This window comes from Hyperolius riggenbachi, chromosome 6, assembly GCF_040937935.1.
Source record: "Hyperolius riggenbachi isolate aHypRig1 chromosome 6, aHypRig1.pri, whole genome shotgun sequence".
Lineage (NCBI taxonomy): Eukaryota > Metazoa > Chordata > Amphibia > Anura > Hyperoliidae > Hyperolius > Hyperolius riggenbachi.
This window is the reverse complement of record NC_090651.1, coordinates 361,188,663-361,201,903: the sequence shown is the minus strand read 5'-3', so window position 1 is coordinate 361,201,903 and position 13,241 is coordinate 361,188,663. Positions and strand designations below refer to the sequence as shown.

General features: G+C 43.2%; 1 protein-coding gene across 2 annotated transcripts in view; it reads right to left on the bottom strand.

Moving 5' to 3' along the window:
- Positions 1–13,241, bottom strand: part of LOC137523035 (beta-1,3-galactosyltransferase 2-like) — a 41,324-nt gene that overhangs the window by 5,749 nt on the left and 22,334 nt on the right. Inside the window, exon 2 of one of the 2 annotated variants that reach the window (XM_068243221.1) lies at positions 8,617–8,687. The exons of the other annotated variant lie outside the window; for it this stretch is intronic. The gene's annotated coding sequence lies outside the window, so the exon portion shown is untranslated. The remainder of the gene's footprint in view (positions 1–8,616; positions 8,688–13,241) is intronic. 2 annotated transcript variants of the gene reach the window in all.

The window sequence follows — 13,241 nt, the reverse complement described above, 5'->3', positions numbered from 1 at the left end:
ATCTCTGCCTAGTAATACCTCCCTCTCCTCCTGCCCAGACTGAGCTCCCATGAGCCCATGCTACTGTCTGAAAGTGCCAAGGCTCTCTGAAAACCTGTGGGCGTGGCTTGCTTAGTTTATAGGGAATTAGAGCATTAAAACAAAAACAAAAAAGTATTTGGCTTGAGGAATGCCCTATAAACTATAGGAAAGGAACACAATTATGCAATGAGTAAAAGTTCAGGCTGCAGTAATATATCCATAACATTTACCGATATTTTACTAAATGAAAATTAACACTCTAAAATAGTCAAATATCGGTAAACGTTATCGATATTCTACAATTGGCTATATCCGGCGCCAACATTTCCAGGAGCTTTTATTTAATTTGCCCTTGACCTACTCAGGTCTCTGATCTTACCAGTTGCTTTCCAGACTTTCTCAGTTAAACAATAACTGTATAGATTAGATACTCAATGCTGAAAGCACAGGGGAGGAAGTGCCTCGGGGAGTTTAAAATAAATAAAAAGGAGAGTTGAAGTGGTATTAAACTAATAAAATAAAATAATCGATTTGAAATCAGATCGGACATGTTGGAAATAATCGATCTGACAGTAAATCTGCCAGAAAATCTCATAGTGTGTACCTAGCATAAGACCCTGCTTTACAATTACTTTTTTATTGTTTTCAGGGGAGTCTGAAGCCAAAAAAAACCCCAGATACTTACTCTAACGTAAAATCGTTAGATCGATCAGAAATTCTAATAGGATTGGTCATAAATAATCTCCGTTGATGGGCGCAATCGATTACGAACGATTATAAAAACAGTTGTCCGGCTGGATTTTTGTCTAACCAAAATTTGGATTTTCTTATCAGTTGTGATAGATAAGAAGCAAAGATTGGTTCGTTGATGGTGTAGTTAATGATTTCACTTTTGATCAGAATTATCTGATCGCTTGAAGGATTTTTCACTAGAAATTAGTTTGTTAGTGGCCACCTTAACCCTGGGCGTGGCCGCAGCGGCAGCCCCAGGACCGCCTAACGCCAATTGGCGTAAAGTCCTGGGGCTCTGTTTTGCAGGAGATCGGGCGCAGGCTGCGCGCGCATCTCCTGCTTGGAGGGCGGAGCTCCGCCCCGCCTTCGGTCTCCGAGCGGCTATTGTCGCTCGGGAGACTGTTAGAAGGCGTGATCGCTGTCTATTTACTTGGTGCAGCACTGCGATCAGCAGCAACGCTGCACTGGGGACAGCCGTGTGACACGGCTGTCCCCCTGGGGGACAAGAGAGCGATCGGCTCTCATAGGCAGAAGCCTATGACAGCCGATCGATATAATTGGCTGGCTATAGGGAGGGAGGGAGGGTTGATATTTAAAGAAACAGGGTTTTTTTGTCCTATAGAGTCTTCCTGTTCCTGCTTTGGCTCCCGCTGTTAGCAGTCTACGACCGATCGGTTGGAAACTGCTCTCCTCTGCTGCGGATGGGCTACAGAAGTCTTCAGGGAGGACTTGGGCTCCTGAAGAAGGGCCACTCCATGCTGCACCTTCTCTCGCACTCTCTCGCGCATGCGCAGTACAGAACTGCTCACCTTTGGGAGCACTCCGGTTTCCGAAGGCTTCTGAATCCTCTGGCCAGGGTAGATTTGAATGGAGGAGCCTGCGGGGGAACGAGAGTATGAGGAGAGGACTGGAAAAGCTCTACAGGACCCAGAGCCTTCCCTCTCCTTAACTAAAGGTAGCCATACACTAGTCGATTTGCCATCAGATCGACCAACAGATAGATCCCTCTCTGATCGAATCTGATCAGAGAGGGATCGTATGGCTGCCTTTACTGCAAACAGATTGTGAATCGATTTCAGCCTGAAACCGTTCACAGTGCCAGCCAGCCGGACCCGGAGACCAGCGCGGCGAAGAAGACAGCAGAGACCGGGGGAGTCGCGCCGGCCAGAGCAGGTAATGTATTGTCGCTAGCGTCGGTCATCAGGCATTCGAACGCCGCTATCGACGCACTCCCGGCCCGCCGGCGATCGAGCAAAATCTTCCGCACGGACGGATCGTCAGGAATCGATGGGAACGATTGATTTCGGACGGAAATCGATAGTTCTGTCCGTGTTTGCGCAACAATTTCACAGCAGATTCGATCACAGTGATCGAATCTGCTGTATGTCGGTGGGAAAATCGTTAGGTGTATGGGCCCCTTAAGTATCTGGTGTTTTTTTGTTTTTTTACTTCAGATTCACTTTAACCTCCCTGGCGTTCAATTTCCCCAGGATTTTTGTGCAAAAAGTGATAACATTTATTTTTCAAACTTTTTTTTTTCCTGTAACTTGCCAAAATATGTCAAGCAAGGGTCTGGTATACAGTGCAGGAGAGTATTATGTGTATGCACGTTTATACTGTTCACAGCATGTTTTTATGGACGGATATATCTGTCCATACCGCTAGGGTTAAAGGTAAAAAAGCATTAAATATTGTACATTTTACACTAGTTATTTTTGGCCTTTGCTGAAGCGGCTGTTATCTTAATGGTGATACTGATAAGATATAACTACAGTCACCTCAGAAAGGTGGAAGCTTATTGGTGATGTTTTCAAACTACAAGGCAGGGCCACTCCTGCTGACTCCTTCCTGGAAAGATTTTATCAGCGAGGTCATGCTTAATGCTCTTTCCTTGGTGCAGTGACTGTAGTTATATATCTTACCAGCAGCACAATTCAAGAGAGCCCGAGGGAAACTTTGCGTCAGAAGTTAGATATTTGCCTAAAGAGGTTTCCCATGTTGTCCAAAAGGCCTGGGACCCTCCTGCACATCGCGATCGCACTGCTCTTCATCCACAAGCATGGCCAAGTTGCACCTGTGTGAGCACAGCCACATCTGAACAATACCATGGAGGCACTCATGCAAGAGCGTCTACAGCTTACTGCGCAGGTGCTTGAAAAAGAGCATGGTTGCAAGCCTGGAATCTGACAGGAGCTCGTTGGATGCTGGGGGGGGGGGGACTGAGGACTAGAGGATAGCATGGGAAGCCTTTACAGGATCCAGAGGCTTCCCTCTCCTTAGGTAAGTATTTAACTTTTTATCCGAGGTTCGCCTCTGGTACTCTTTAAGATAACAGCCTCATCGGCAAGGGCAAAAAATAACCAGTATGTTACACTTGAACAATTAAAAATAAACAGGGATTTTAACCACTTCAGGATCACAGGTTTTTCCCCTTAAAAACCAAAACAATTTTCACATTTCAGCGCTCCTCCCATTCATTCAGCGATAACTTTATTGTTACTTATCACACTGAAATGATCTATATATTGTTTTTTTCGCCATAAATTATGCTTTCTTTGGGTGGTAGTTTTTGCTCTGAATTATTTTATTTTATATGCATTGTAAAGGGAATAATAAGGAAAAAAGAAAAAAAATGATTATTTCTCAGTTTTCAGTCATTATAGTTTTAAAATAAAATGTGCTTTGGTACATAAAACCTACACATCTTATTTGCCCATTTGTCCGGTTTATTACAACGTTTAAATTGTGTCCCTAGTACAATGTATGGTGATAATATTTTAACTGGAAATGAAGGAGCATTTTTCCATTTAGGGATTTTAATACTTTTTCACTTATTACAAGAACTTTTTTTGAAAAAATATACTCATGACATCCGTATTACAAAAGTCCCTAAGGTAACTATTTATGTAAAAAAAAATAAATGATGTAATTTTTTTTTTTTTTTTAACAATTGTTTTATTTCTGTAACTGTGGGGCAGGGATGGAAGGTGTTAAAAGTAATAAAATAAAAAAAATAATAATAATAAACTTGCTATGGAAAACAGTATAGTGGCATAAATAGGTGTATTTTACTTTTTGGCCACAAGATGGTGCTATTGAGACCGTGTTTCTATTAATAGAACACAGCAGAACACGGAAGTGTGGGGTCTCAGAGCTTATGCGACATTAACAAGCTCTGCGAAGACACGGGAACGGTGATCGGGATTGAGAATCAAAAGATTCTCACATCCTGATCACAGATGGAGGGGGCTGCGACGGTCGATCGGCAGAAACCAGCGCGGGGATCGTGAATGCGACGGTAAGGCAGCAGTACGCATATCTACGCCCCTGATCCGCACGTGAAGTTTAAAGGGGCGTGGATATGCGTACCAAGGATCCTAAAGTGGTTAAGGCAGGGTCTTGTAAATATTACTTTGATTAACACAGTACAGTGGGTTTTTTTTTAGACGTTCATTTTTTTAGAGTTTAATACCCCTTTAAAGTGGCTGCCCTGTTAGGGAGGTTCATGGTAGCCACCTTTGTTATATAACCCCTAGGAGATGGGTCCTTGGCCATGGGGGTCACCAAGAGGGGAAGGGGTGCAAACATACAGGGCCTCCATGAGGGTGTTGCAGTGGGGCCCTATGATTTCCAGTTACACGCCAATTAGAGATTGTTTGGGTAGCATTTACACACTACTAGGGTCTGGGTGTGCAACCAATAAAAGTATTCGAGCCAAGGGAGGAATACTTTATATCATACTCTCCAATTGGAGAAATATCAGCATAGGGTTGTGGACCTATTATCTCATAGTTATCTCGAAGAGTTTACACAAAGACCATTAAATGACTGTTTGATGAACAAATAAAGAAAAAACAAGAAGAAAAAATACCAAAAAACCTGTCAAAATATGGACAACTGTTCATACTGACCCCACTCTCTGTGCAAACAGCTACCTTATGTTGCGTCTTGCCGGGTAAACGTCAAGTTTGCTGGTCCTCCCGGCGTCATTGTCAACCGGAAGCCACTCCTATGATTATTACCACATAATGGCAGACTATTAACCTATGTTTTTACTTATTTATATTTAGTGATGGAGTCACTTTAATGACTCATAGAAGATAGCAGCAGTACAAAGGCAACCTTCCTCCTGTATCCGAGATATGTTAGTTACATATTAATAAACCACAGATGTTGTACGACGTGCAGTTTGCCAGCTGGGCTTTTTACATAGGGAGACATTTCCTTGCTTTTAGGGTCACTATAAAAATCCTCCCCCGCTTTCAATTGACCTTACGATAACCCCATTTATTATCCCCTTTGTAGCAACCCACTCCCATCTAAAGGTTGACTCTTTTCTTCTCCCTATTTGCCATCCATTTACCAGTTCCACCCGAGTCCTCCTAACCAACAGAGGACCCTCTTAGCCGTAAGGAGGTAATGTGAGAGTTTGGCGTATGTGATTGATAAAGTTACCAATATATTACTAACCAGTTAAGCCTCATTCACACTAGTGCGCTTCTGTCCGCTCTAATTGTATCCATACATGGTACAATAAAAACTTTCGATTTTCATGTTTTTTTACCACAACGACCAAATCGAATGAAAGTTGAAAATAATATTTTTTTCGATCAAACAAACAAACAAACAAACTATCCCATTTTTTTCTATAAAAATCCAATCAGACATGTTGGAAAAATCTTTATATTCGATCTAACGGAATTTCTAGATCGAAAAAAAAAAAAGATTATTTTCAACTTTCATTAGATTTGATCGTTTTGGTCAAAAAAAACCTGGAAAATCGAATGTTTTTATTGTACCATGTATGGGTACAATTAGTGTGAATGAGGTCTTGTTCCCACTGCAGCCGTTTTTGTTATTTTTAAAGCGCGCTCGATTTTTCAAAATCTCCCTAAAAGCACTTACACAATGATTCTGTATGAGATAATTAAATTATGAGCGGCTCGTTTGCGTTCTGCTTTGTAAAGCCGTGCTTGAGTCATTTTTGAGGCGATTTCGCCTCAATGGAAGGTATAGAAAAAACCGTGAAACGCTCACAACACCGCTTTGTAGAGAGATTGCATTGGCGGTTTTTATAATAAATACATTGTATTTATTATTTTCCGGATCAAAGCGCTCACTTCCTCACTTGCGTCAGAGAGCGAATTACTAAAACGCTCGGGAAAAAACGTGTCGGAAACTGCTAACCACAAAAACAAATTGCCCACCCGAGCGCCGGGAATTGGAAAAAGAATGCCTCAAAAAAGCCCACTGCGGACGGACACGCGAGCGGATCGCAATGTGGACAAGGCCTTAGTGATGATCATAATCTGCTAATTACGATTACATAAAATTTGTGTAATTTTTCCCAATTACGGTCATACATAATTATGGTTTATACATTCAACTGATTTCCCGTAATCCATTCGTAATTTTGTGCCCGTGGTGGGCTCAAAAAACGAAAAAAAAAAAATAGTAGGCTACCTGATCTGCAGGGCTGAGCAGTTCAGGTAGCCGCAAAAAAAAAAAATGCAGCTCCTCACCGCTCCCCATGGCTCTCGTGGGCCACAATAGCACACTTTGACTTTTGTGACCTCTGGGTTACGACGCTGCACTGAGAGACTGTGTCTCTTATGGCAAACAGGGAGGCAGGGGAGCGGCAGGAGGCGCAGCCAGGGAGAGAGTGCTGCCCAATGGCAGCTCAGGAAACCCTGCAGGAACACCCCTTGTGGGCATTTTAAACATAAAATTCCTCTCCCCTGTGTTTACCTCCGAGTTAGCGACAAGTCTTGTAGCTAAACTCGGGGGGCTAAAGCGCGGTGCGGGGGGGGGGGGGGGGGTGCAGAAATCGGCTGAAAACTCTACAGGCCAGCAAGGAAAATAATACAGTTGGGGGGAGACCTGGGAGCCCGTCAGCTATCTCGGAGGCCCTGGGGCAATTGCCCAGGTTGCCCCTACAGTAGCACCAGCCCCGGCGCCGAGACTATTTCGCTTTTGTTCGCTTTTGGCAAAATTGATGTTGCTGATCCCTACGCAGAATGCACCTGGAGGGGTCAGCAGCTTTTTATTTGGACTTCACTGGCGGCGTCCTCTGGCACCAAGCGAATGCCGGGCTAATCTCAATGTTTGACATTGAGGTCAAATGCTGGGTAAATACCATTAGGGCATTCTATACTGTATCTCTCAGATGTGAGTGTGAATCTCGCCTGAAAGCGCCGATGTTTGGAGAGAACAAAGCTAATGTTTTCTTCATGGGCTGGCTGATTATTATTAACCTTTGTCTTGTATTGATTGCAGGAGATAAGTGTAGAGAGGTAGGAAGAGGCAGCACATGCCTGCAATACTCAGCAGATATGCTTTCGGCCCCGTTCACATCTGAACGCTTTGCCGGCGATTTCGGCAAAACGCTCAAGCGATATCGCTTTTTAAAGCGCTAGTGCCATAATACCCTATTGGCCGTTCTCACTTGGGCGATTTGCGTTAATCGCCAGCGATTAACGCAAATTGTTAAATGCAAGTTTGTATCCTGCACCATTTTCAGGTGATTTCCCGGCAATCGTGTTTAGTGCTAAAGAAGCGCTAAACGCGATTGGCGTTAATCACCAAAAATCGCCAGAGCAAAATGCCAAAAATGACATCATTTCTGTTATTATGTTTGTTCAACCACGGTCAGTGTTCATTTTCCCTCCCTACTGCTTCAGCCAGCTTACTGTCCCTCCACACAACAATCCTTACCTAGACAAAAAGCTTACATTTCTGGGTAAACTGTTAAAAGTGACTCCTTTGGGGGGGTGATAGTTTGATTATTTTCTGGTCATAGTGTCCTTATTTTATCTGAAATAGGAAGCTTTCTGTTTTTTTCCATGCTGAGATAAGATAAAAAAAAAACCACAATCCTACTGGCACTACAAAGTTCCTGCAGATAGGCATAGGCACCCAGATCAGGTAAAGAGAAATAAAAACATAGGGGAACAAACAACTGTAATGAGAGGTATATTTACAGTACTTCCTTTTAAACAATACCAGTTGCCTGTTTGGCAGCAATAATGTCTATTTGGTTGCAGGAGTGTCTGAATCACACCAGAAACAAGCATGCAGCTAATCTTGTCAGATATAACAATAATGTCAGAAACACCTAATATGCTGCATGCTTGTTCAGGGTCTGTGGCTAAAAGTATTAGAGGTCGAGGATAAGCAGGGCAGCCAGGCAACTGGTATTGTGTAAAAAGAAATAAATATGGCAGCCTCCATATCCATCTCAGTTGTCCTTTAAAGTGTAACTGTCGGGCATAAAATAAAAAATCAATTATTATTTTTTTCTGGTAAACAAGTAATAAGGATGCTACCCAGGCAATCCTAAAGTTAAAATCTCTATTACTTTTCTTGTTTATAAATGATCATTCCCCAGTTTACCTGACTCTTATTTGGTACATTGCCGCAAAAAAGAAGTTGCAGGGCATGCTGGGTTGTCTTTTTTTGCTTCTTTATTTCCCCTTAGACTAAACTAATGTACAAGCAAAAGAGGACAACCCAGCATGCCCTGCAACTTCCTTTTTGCAGCAACGTACCAAATAAGAGTCAGGTAAACTAGGGAATGATCATTTATCAACAAGAAAAGTAATAGAGATTTTAACTTTTGCATTGCCTGGTTAGCATCCTTATTACTTGTTTACCAGAAAAAAATAATAATTGATTTTTGATTTTATGCCGGATAGTTACACTTTAAGGACCTGTTTTTTTTAATTTTTTTTTATTTTTGGATGTTACAACCCCTTCTAAAAGTAAAAGAAAGATAACATCCACACAAAGGGGAAAAAAGAGTAAAACAAAACAAAGCGTACATATCCGTTTATTTATATTAAAATCCACTCTTGAAAAAAATACCTATTTTTCCAAGGTGTTATCTTAAATTCTTCACCTGCGCCCAGCTCCTCTTCTCTATCACTCTTTCTTAGCTGAAGGAGAAGATATTAATATTATTATTACTGAGATATAAGTAAAAAGTTGAAATTTGGATTCAGTTGATAGTCTTTGCAAAATGGTGTACTCACCTACGTCTACTTTCGCATAGTTGTTTTTAACTGTCCCCCCCCCCCCCCAAAAAAAAATATTGATTTGCTTCAAGTCACAAAGGCACAAAAAGGTTTCATTTGTTGGTTGAACTCGATGAACGTGTGTCTTTTTTTTCAACCCAACAAACTGCGTAATTGTGTTTTCTCGTGACCTGGCAGAGGGAAAACTTCCTTTTGTAAGGGAAATCATTTCTTCTTTACTTCCTTTCTGTATTTTGCAATGAGAGATAATCTGCATCGGCTTTGCAACTGTCTCTGTTCTGTACTGCAGCTTCTGGCTGCTATTCTTACCAGAGGAGTCTAAAAACGAACGCAGTGAATCCAGTGCAGGAGACTTTGGCGCAGCCAGAGCCACCATAGGCCGTAATAGGAATTACGGCTATAGCAGAGCACAGGGAGTACCTTCGCCGCCGTCTGAAGATGGAGCTGAAGTTACTTTTAAAACACAATAACTCGGCCTCCAGCAATTGCATTCCCCACCATCCATGGCGGCCTGGAGGGGGAATAGTATTTAACAGTGTCCGGGACTTGTGTCCGGGACTTGTGCAGCAGCAGGATCAGCCATATACCGGCTGTATCCTGTGCCCAAGTCTCCCGCGCCGATTCCTCTTGTACGCTCTAAAAGGGCCTTACCTACCCTCACTAGCCCTAAAGCACCCAAATAGATGGAGTAAACAGACACAACAACAAAGCAGCATGCTGGTCTGAGGTTCCGTACACATCCAATTTTAATCTGCAGATGACTGGCCAATTTTTACCACTGTCATGTAATATGAGGGCCAACAGATTTTGAATACTAAAGCTGGGTACAGACAAGATAAAAGTCTTTGAAAAATGAAAGATCAAAGATAATCTTTGTAAAAAAAAAAAGTTCACAAAAGAAAGACATTAAAAGAGCCAAACAAAAGATCTTTATCTTTCAATCTTCCAGATTCATCCTGGTGGATCTGATCTGAAGATGAATGTCTGTTAAACAAGGTGTGTGTATGAGGATCTGCAGATCTCATAGACTATGAATGCATTTTGCAGGAATGGATCTTTTGCAGGAACTGATCTTTTGCAGATACTGATCTTTTGCTTGTGTGCAGCATCTTTAAAGTGGCCACTAACGATCAGATAATTCTGATCGGAAGAAAAATTGTTCACTACACCATCAACGAACCAATCTTTGCTTCCTATCTATCACAAGCAACTATAAAATCCACATTTTGTATTGACCAAAATCAAATCGGACGATTATTTTTATAATCGTTCATAATCGATTGTGCCCATCAACGGAGAATATTTACAACCAATCTGATCAGAATTTCTGATCGCTCTAATGATTTTTCGCTAGAAATTGGACCGTTAGTGGCCACCTTTAGAAAGATCAGTCTTTCAGACCTCCCTGACCAACCTATGCGACAGATACATTTTTATCTGATGGGTGTACTCAGCTTAATAGAATAAACTGTGTAGATATGCTCTCATGGAAGGTGGTAAAATTGGCCAGTGACCTGCAGATAAAAATTTGATGTGTATGGACCTTGAGAGGGTTTTGGAAAAAGGCTCACAGGTCACATGATTCACATATCCAGTATTTTCAGATCTGCAAAAGTGATTTAACCACTTGGGGACCGTAGGCTTACACCCCCCTATTGACCAGGCTATTTTTTGCACTTAAAGAGAATCTGTACTCTGAAATTCTTACAATAAAAAGCATACCATTCTATTCATTATGTGCTCCTGGTCCCCTCTGTGCTGTTTCTGCCATTCTCTGCTGCAAACCTGGCTTGTAATTGCCAGTTTTAGGCAGTGTTTACAAACAAACTAACCAGCTTCTAATAGGCTCAGCTAAGCAGAGTGTGTTAGTCACACAGAGCCTGCAGGGGGTGTGTACAGCTTCTAGCTAATCACAAGCAGCCCTGCACATTCCAGTCTGACTGCCTCAGCCTGACTGTGCCGACTATAGAGAGAAGATTAGATCATATAACAGAGATAACACAGCTACTGTGCAATTAGGAAAAGCTGCAGTAAGCCAGACCACATTAGAAAAGGCATAGGAACTTATAGCATAGAAGAAATAAAGATAAACAATTTGTTACAGAGTCTCTTTAAGGCCAATCAGCTTTAAGGCCTCGCTGCAGGGCCATACAACTCAGCATACAAGGGATTTACCCACTCCCGCCCTCCTTTTCTGCCCACCAACAGAGCTTTCTGTTGGTAGGCTCTGATCGCTCCCAGTATTGTTTGTTTATTTTTTTACAAATATTTATTGTTTTTTTGTTTTTGTTTTTTTTTTCAATAAATAAACCTAATTTTCCTATCCCTTCCTCCCCCTTCCAGCCCATGACAGCGGGTCGCTCCTGTCTCCCCCAGAGGGACAGCCATGTCACACGGCTGTCCCCAGTACAGCGCTGCCATGGATCGCATTAAATAGATGGCGGTTTCGCTGTCTAATGCTGGGCATACACGGATGGATTCCTTCTTATCAATTGAGCCGCTGATGGCGGAGGAGGAGGAGGAAGAGAGAGAGAGAGAGAAAGAGAGGGAGGGGGAGAGAGAGAGGGGGGGAGAGAGAGAGGGAGAGGGAGAGAGAGAGAGGGGGAGAGGGAGAGAGAGAGGGGGGGGAGAGAGTGAGAGAGAGAGAGAGCGTGAGAGAGAGAGAGAGCGAGAGAGCGAGAGAGCGGGAGGGAGGGAGAGAGAGAGAGAGAGAGAGAGAGAGAGAGAGAGGGGGAGAGAGGGGGAGAGGGAGAGAGAGAGGGGGAGAGGGAGAGAGAGAGAGAGGGGGGGGGGGAGAGGGAGAGAGAGGGGGAGAGAGGGAGAGAGAGAGAGAGAGAGAGAGAGAGAGAGAAGGAGAGGGGGAGAGGGAGAGGGGGAGAGAGAGAGAGAGAGGGGGGGAGAGAGGGAGAGAGAGAGAGAGGGAGAGAGAGAGAGAGAGAGAGAGAGAGAGAGAGAGAGAGATTTTTTCAATTCTGTAAAATTCCGCGGACACAAAAAATTTTCTGCAGAATTCCGTTTTACAGGTTTAGCAATTCCGTTCTGACCGCCGGAATTCAGCGAGCATCCCTACCAAAAATGCAAAGAAGATATGTTTTTTAAACTGTCATTTTTCTGAGTTAACAGGATGCTAACAATATGTCTGCTTCCATGAAAGCAGGAAGTAGACACACTACAGATTGACTGTAGGATTTGTATCAGCTGCAACAAATACATGTTTTTTCTTTCAAGGTTATTATGCTGCTGCTTATCTTTTAGAGCAGAGAGGAAGTTCTGAGTTCAGCTCCACTTTAAATATTGTGGAACAAATCATCTGATTTTCCATGAATCTTTATGGGGAAATTGGATTTGATATAAGAGTGTTTTGGATCACAAGCATATTTCCAGAACGAACTATGCTCACAATCCAAGGTTCCACTGTACTGAGAATCCCCATGAGGAGATGGACTATTCCCATATCATATTTTACTGTTTACTGTAAGCAACAGGAACATAGGAGAAAGGTGTTTCTAGATAAATCCACCTCTAAATGAAAAGTGAGGTTTTTTTTTTATACAATTCAATAAAAATATATATGCATATACACATGTGCATATGTATATACAACAAACTCCAAATAGGCCTCTCTGTTATGTACACAAAGAACATTTGTGAAGCGGTGAACCCAGTTGGATGCTGTGCTGTGTAAATCACACATATAAATCATCAAAAACCACAAAACAACACTTCTCAATAAAAAAACAAAGAAAACGTGATCAGGCTGTTCTGTAAAAAGGAACTGTAACCAAGGATTGAACTTCATTCCAATCAGTAGCTGTCGCCCCCTTTCCCATGAGAAATCATTACCTTTTTCTCTAATCGATCATCCAGGGGGTCTGTGTGGATGATATTGTGGTGAAACCCAGGGGCGTAACTAGACCCCAACGGGCCCCCCTGCAAAATTTCAGAGCGGGCCCTCCCTCCCTCCTCGCTCTAGCGTCTGACGTCACTTCCGGAAGTGACGTCATACGCCAGAGCGAAGATTATGCGGTGGAACGCACAGAAGGTATGTATCTGCCCGCCGCTGCCCACACTGTAACTAGCTGGAGGGGAGCGCAGAGTGGAGAGCCCCGAGGTGAGGGAGAGGGGGGGGGGAACGTCCCCTCTCCCCGCCGACTGTGGCCAAGGCTTTCCCCTCATGCTGCCACCCCTCCAGCCCCCACAAAACGGCCCCGAGCGGGTCCCAGGGGAGGGCCGGGCCCCCCCGCAGGCGCAGGGGCTGCAGGGCCTATTGGTACGCCAGTGGTGAAACCCCTCCCACAGTGTGATGTCAGGACCTAGGTTCCTTGTTGCATTGTGGGAAATAACGGCTGTTTCCACCTACCTAGCAACCAGTATTTCCCTCTGTGCATATGTATATCTATTAAAAAACAGCCTTTCAGCCTATGGCAATGCTAGTGGTTGTGGCCATAGATAATG